Source organism: Pteropus vampyrus, unplaced genomic scaffold (genome assembly GCF_000151845.1).
Source record: "Pteropus vampyrus isolate Shadow unplaced genomic scaffold, Pvam_2.0 Scaffold166, whole genome shotgun sequence".
Classification (NCBI taxonomy): domain Eukaryota; kingdom Metazoa; phylum Chordata; class Mammalia; order Chiroptera; family Pteropodidae; genus Pteropus; species Pteropus vampyrus.
The window spans coordinates 2,656,823-2,663,151 of NW_011888947.1; the positions used below are offsets into that span (position 1 = coordinate 2,656,823).

General features: G+C 48.9%; 1 protein-coding gene across 1 annotated transcript in view; it reads right to left on the reverse strand.

Moving 5' to 3' along the window:
• Window positions 1-5,947, reverse strand: part of KIAA0513 (KIAA0513 ortholog) — a 122,226-nt gene extending 116,279 nt beyond the window's left edge. Inside the window, exons 1-2 of the mRNA XM_023536665.1 lie at window positions 4,832-5,947; window positions 1,321-1,418 (exon numbers count right to left, since the gene is read on the reverse strand). The gene's annotated coding sequence lies outside the window, so the exon portion shown is untranslated. The remainder of the gene's footprint in view (window positions 1-1,320; window positions 1,419-4,831) is intronic.
• Window positions 5,948-6,329: the final 382 nt, after the last annotated feature.

Genomic DNA, 6,329 nt, shown 5'->3' on the forward strand with positions numbered 1-6,329 from the left:
GAGGGTCCTGGGGCTGCCGTAACCAAACTGGGGGTCTTCAAACAATAGAAACTTATAATTCTGGAGGCCAGAAGTCTAAGTTCAAGGTGTCAGCAGGGCTGTGCTCTCTCTGAAGGCTCTAGGGCAGGATCCTCTCTTACCCTCTCAGCTTCTTCCTGGTGTTGCCAGCAATCTTTGGCATTCCTTGGCTTGTAGACATATTCCTCCAGCGTCTGCCTCCATCACGACGTGGCCTTCTCCCCGTGTGCCAGTGTCTAAATTCCTTTCTTCTCATAAGGTCCCCGGTCGCTGAATGCAGGGCTACCCTAATCCAGCATGACCTCACTTAATTACAGCTGCAAACACTCACATTCACTGGTTTGGGGGTTAGGCCTTTAATCTATCTTGTTAAGGGATGTGATGCAACTGGGTAGAGTGAGCAGCATTATGGGGGCACCCCCACCCCATCCTTCCCATGCTGACAGCAAAATGTGAGAAAGGCTGAGCCTAGGAACAATTCTCTTCTGGCTTTTTTGGGGGGGAGGGAGGGGACTTCCAGGAAGAACGGGGGACCTCTGGGCAACCCCATCTTCCCTCACAGCTGTAAGTTCCACACGCTTCCTTTCAAGGAACAGCCAGCCTGAGATCAGCCAGCTGCCCCCTGGCAAAACCAGGCCGGAACACAGGACTCCAGTGCTGGGCCAAGGCTGGACCATGACCCAGGGTTCCCTTGTCACAGCCCTGGGCCAGGAACCGGGCCGAGCCGAGGAGGAGCAGTAAGAAAGAACAAGGAATCACAGCAGAGAGACATCCTCTCCTTTGCCTTTTGGATACATGGATTTGACCTTGACATGAGAGCCTGTGCGTGACCTCTCAGGCCATGTGTACAGATATTAGAGCAGCTGCCAGCCCGGTCAGTACTCTGGATAGGGACCAGCGTCAGCTCATGGGCTCCCTGGAGGCTGGCACTGTAGAGAGACTTCACAGAGAGGTGGGGTGACCAGCCCAAGGTCACACAGCAATCAGACAGGGCCGAGGTGAGAATCCAGGAGCTCTGCCTCCCAGTTCTGCCAATGAGACCCTTGTAGCCATTTCCTCACCAAAATGACATTCATTGGAGGAGGTTTATACCCAAAGGAAACCAGGGGTGATTTGGTAATGATTTTATAGTGACATTTGGGAAGAAAATATCACTCACTTAACAGCCAGGCCTGCTGGGATATCTGGTGTTTGGGAAAAGGGGTGAGAGAAGTATTATTGACTAAACACCTGCCAAGCACTGCATACACATTCACATCCAGTCCTCACCTCGCACTTAGAGTAGTTACACACCCATCTCACCTGTGAGCAGCCAGAGGCTCAGGGCAGCCTGGAGTCAGCCGTCCTGGCTCAGGGCCTCTCGGATGTCGGTCCAGCACACTGAGCCTCAGTTTCCTCATCTGTAAAATGAGATCACAAGCTCAATGTCATAGGTGGTCATGAAGATTAGAGATTCTATCCCAGGAATGGGCACATAGTAGGTGCTCAAGAAAGATTATGCATTGATTTTCTATTGCCATTGTAATAAATTTCCACAAACTTTGTAGCTTAAACAACACACGTTATCCTACAGTCTGCAAGGCGGAAGTCCAACATGGGTCTCACCGGGCTAAATCAAGGCATTGGCAGGAATGCCTTCCTTCTGGAGGTTCTAGGGGACGACCTATTCCTCATCCTCTCCAGCTGCTACTAGCAGCTCATATTCTTTGGCTCGTGGCCCCGTCCTCCATCTTCAAAGCCTGCAACATTGCATCTCTTCTTCCATCGTCATGTCTTTCTCTGCACACAGCTGGGAAAGGGTCTCTGATTTTAAAGACCCACGCGATGACACCGGCCCACCGGATAACCCAGGATCATCTCCACCTCACAAGGTCCTTAACTCAATCCCATCTTCACAGTCCCTTTTGCCATGTCAGGTCGCATATGCACAGGTTCCGGGAATTAGAGCAAGGACATCTTGGGGGAAGGGGTGGACAGTATTCTGCTGACCACGGGTGAGTTGAGTTGAATTCCATAAAGCAAGGGATGCCTAGGTTGGTTTTCGGCAGTTTTCGGAAGAAGAGGATTCCACTAAAACCAGCTCATTCAAAGACCATTTCCCATCCTTCTGCTGTTTTTGACTCTCTTCAAAGAGGCACTGTCTAGCCAAAGAGACTGAGCCAGGGCCGCCAAACCTTTGCTTCAAAATAAATCCTACTAGGAAATTTCCATGGGACCAGGCCCTTTGCTTCCCTCACAAACCTGCCTGAAATCCAAAACCAAGCAGGGCTTCTCACAGAAAGGCCATCAGGCTTCATGTTCTCCCAAGAATGGGGTTTTTGTTGTTGTTTTGGTGTTTTATTTTGTTTGTTTTTCCCTGTAACACTAAATAGCACTAGGGTACTGTTCTGTAGGTAAAGTGAACCTGGCTTAGGACACCATCATCAGTTTAGGATTGGATTTTACACTTCTTATCCTTAAAGAGGCCTAAGCTATCACGCCACCGCGCGTATTTAAATCCCTCAGGGGTCTCTCCTCGGTGCCCTCAAATAGCACCGAACTCTTTGGCAGGCTCTGTGCATTTACAGGGAGCATATGTTGTGTCAACACTGAGGCAGGCACATAAACCCCACTTGCTCAACACCCAGCATCTTTTGACTTTATTTGATTCATCCAGAAAATCGCCGTTCACAAACAGACTCAGTGTCAGATGCTCTTGCGTGCAAGAAGCTCATCTGTCTTGGATTTCAACCAGCTTTACAAGGACAGATGACGTCGCGTGAATTCTCTCACCAAGAGCAGCAGTCCCACTTTCCCGATGAGGAAACAGGGTGGGACGAGGGGACTCGATCACGGTCGCTCAGCCGATGAGTGATACGGCTGGGGTTTGAAGCTGGGTCTCCTGACTTTAAATCATTCCAATTTACTGTGGCCACACTCATTCTCTACCGTGAAGTTGTGCTAGAATAAGAAATATATATGTTTGGTTTCTGTCCTCAGTTCTTGGCATAAGAGCTTCTAAAACTTATAATTTCCTGATAGGGGTAAGAGGAGTGTTTTCGGTTATTCCTCACAAGCCCCTTTCAGCCACACCTGAATTTATGCTAATGAGGCGACTTGGTGGACCCTTACATAGCTTCAGCAAGGGGACTGATTGCCCGAGGAACCAACCATGTGACGAGAGAGTTGGAACTGGCAGCCGCATCCCTGACCTCCAGGTGGAAGGAAGAGGGGCTGGAAATGGTCAGCGGTTTAATCAATCATGTCAATGTCATAGGACCTCCATAAAACGCTAAGTAGAGGAGTTGAAAGCTTCTGTAGTGAACATAGCCAAGTGCCAGGAGGGTGGCACACCCCAAACTCTACGAGGACAGCAATTTCTGCACTCAGCATGCTTCTAGACCTCACCCTAGGTACCTCTCATCTGGCTCTTTTTTGTATCCTTTATAAAGTTTATAACGAACCAGTAAAGTAAGGAAAGGGTTTCCGTGAGTTCTGTCAGCTGTTATAGCAAATTATTGAACCTGAGGAGGGGTCGTGGGAACCTCAGATTTATAGCCAAATCCGACAGAAGTGTGGGTAATCTGGGGACCCACTAATTGTGACTGGCATCTAAACTAGGGGTTGTCTTGTGAGACTGAGCCCTTAACCTGTGGGCTCTGTGCCGACTCTGAGTAGTTAGTGTCAGATTGAATCGAATTGTAGGACACCCCAGTAGCCTTTTGTGGGGATGGTTTTCGGCCTTCGGTAGGTTTAAAACCTCAATAGGAACAGTTTTACTACTCTTAGGAATCTGCCTGATAGGGCCACATCTGCTGCCCCTGCTGATAAAAAGCTTAAAAGGCATGGTGGAAGCCACAGTACAGCCGCGAGCTGCAGCCCACATGTACTTTACCCGCCACTATCAGGAGATCCCCCAGGAAGGTGTAGACGGAGAATGTGAGACTCCAGCATAAAAATAGAATGTCTAGAGTCTCGAAGGGGGAATGAGAGAGGAGAGGAGGCATCTGAAAAATGCAAAGGAAAAGGCCTGCAGAAATGACCGACTCAGCCGGTTAAAGTCCATTCCTGGCTTCGCCCCCACCTCCAGGACTGTCCAGCTCACATCTGTTGATTCATAGCTTGCTTTCCAACTGATGTCTTTCCTTATCTCTGTAGCTGCGTAGGAATAACGAGACTGTGTAAAACTACTTGCTATGTTACAATCAGGGCTCAGCCTTTGGATAGGAATCCGCTGAGCCGGTGCCAGCATCAATAAGTGCTACTTTCTGTTTATAGCCTCGGTGTCCCATCTCTCCAAGCATTCTATAACAGTGCTGATAACGCCAAGGTTGCGGGTTCTACAAGGCAAAACGACCTGTAAATAGATAAGACCAGCGATCTGGAAATTCTTCCTCCCTTGCAGCCCCCCCACCCCAAAGCTCCCCTTCCCATCCTGAGTCATGAAGAACACATGAAACCTCAAAGGAATTATGCGCCCCTTGCATGGACACTGCAAGGGTATATAAGCTGAAAGAAACCTAGCCAAGGGCAGATCGTGCATGGAGTTGTTAACCTCACGCGCTGCACCGGCCAATAAATTCTCCTTCCTCTAACAAAGTTGTCTGAGCATCCAATCTCCTCTGTCGGGTGTCACTTCCTGCAACACTAACGGTATCTAGTGGTTAGAAGTCAGGATGCTGCAAAATATTCTACAGTGCAGAGGGCTGCCTCCAACTCCTCCACACACAGCAAGGAGTTATCTAGTCCCGATGGTCGAAAGGACTGAGGTTGAGAAACCCTACCGTATGCTAATAACTCATGGCCACACGCATCAATAACAGAAATAACTCACCTGTGCATAAGCTCCAGCTCCCAGAGCCTGGCACCTGCTTGGAAGAGTGGGATAGGTTGAAGGTGGTGAGGGTCAGAGGTCTGGCCTTTCTCGGTGAGCCCTGGAGAGAGAAGGCAGAGTGCCCTGCTGAGAACGTGAAAAGGCTTTTCGTGAGCTGATCTCAGCTGTGGGCCTTTAGCTGAAACTCCAAGGCAACCTCCTGCTCCACAGGTGCATGGAGTGGGCTTCTGGCGTCATCCCCCTGTTCAGCAGTTCTCCTCCTGAGTCTGTTAGCTCCAGAAACACAGAAAGCCCCCAGAGAACGGGAAGCATGTCTTACGCATCGCTGCAGTTGTTTGCTAAATAAATGAATAAATGGGCCTCCAAGCCAGTCCTCCTGTTCCAGGTACAGGGAGCACGGAAGTGAGATTTGCTTCGCAGCCCACAGACACAGAACTGAGTTCTAATGGGTAGGCTTTCAAAGAGCTCCATCTGCTGGAGGGTGTTTAATGGCGTCGCAGGGGCTATCACCTGTGGTTCGCTGTGGGAAGATTGGCTGACTGTTCACTTCCTCCACTTCCTCTTCCGCCTAGGCACACAGCTGGACTACATTTCCCAGCATCCCTTGCAGTCAGGTGTGGCCATGTGACTGAATTCTGGCCAGTGGAATCTGAGTGGTAGTTCTGTGCTTCTCTTAAAAGGGCTCCTGGCGGTTGGCAGAGCCACAGAGAAGAGGAGCCTGGTCTCTAAATTGCCCACAGGAAAAACCACTCATTTAACACCTGTTTTGCATTATTGAGTGAAAAAAACTTCCACTGTGTTAAGTCACTGAAATGTGAAGATTTGCTTGTTACAGCAGCTAGCATGCCCTTAACTAGTATGCCATATGGGATCAAATTTCAACTCCACTCTGAGTAAGAAGTAATTACTTCCCTGCAAAAAGATACTTAAAATACAAGAATGATGAAGAGGGTGCTGAGTTTGCAGAAAAAACTCGGCTGCCAAAGGGACCACTGAATAACGTGTAACTATGGCATCAACAGGCACTTCTCAACCAGTGCAGTGGGGTTGTCGAAATCACAGACAGTGACTCAGACTGAAGAAGGACCTGATACAAGGACCCCTGTATTATGGGCTTCAGAGTGTCCCTGGCCTTACCTCTTCTTACACTATAGCTTAATTTCTTAATACAAACTTAATTTCTTTAATACAGTATTTCTGCCCCCCCGCCCCGATTCAGGCTGTTTTTGCCCAAATAATGGCATTGTGACTCACTTGCCTTTAACCCTCTCCCACCCCCATCCTCTATCTGCCTGCTCCTTTAATCATTAAGCCTTAGGACAAAAGATTAACCGAGCCTCAAGTCTATAATCATGAGGACAATAGGTTTTGGTTAGACTTTAGACAAAGGATAACATCTTGGCTTTAGATGTTTTTCAGTCCAGGCCCATCGAAGAAAAACTACAGCCCCACCAGCCAAGGAGCCCGGTCATGAAACAAACGGTGTGGCACCATGGCT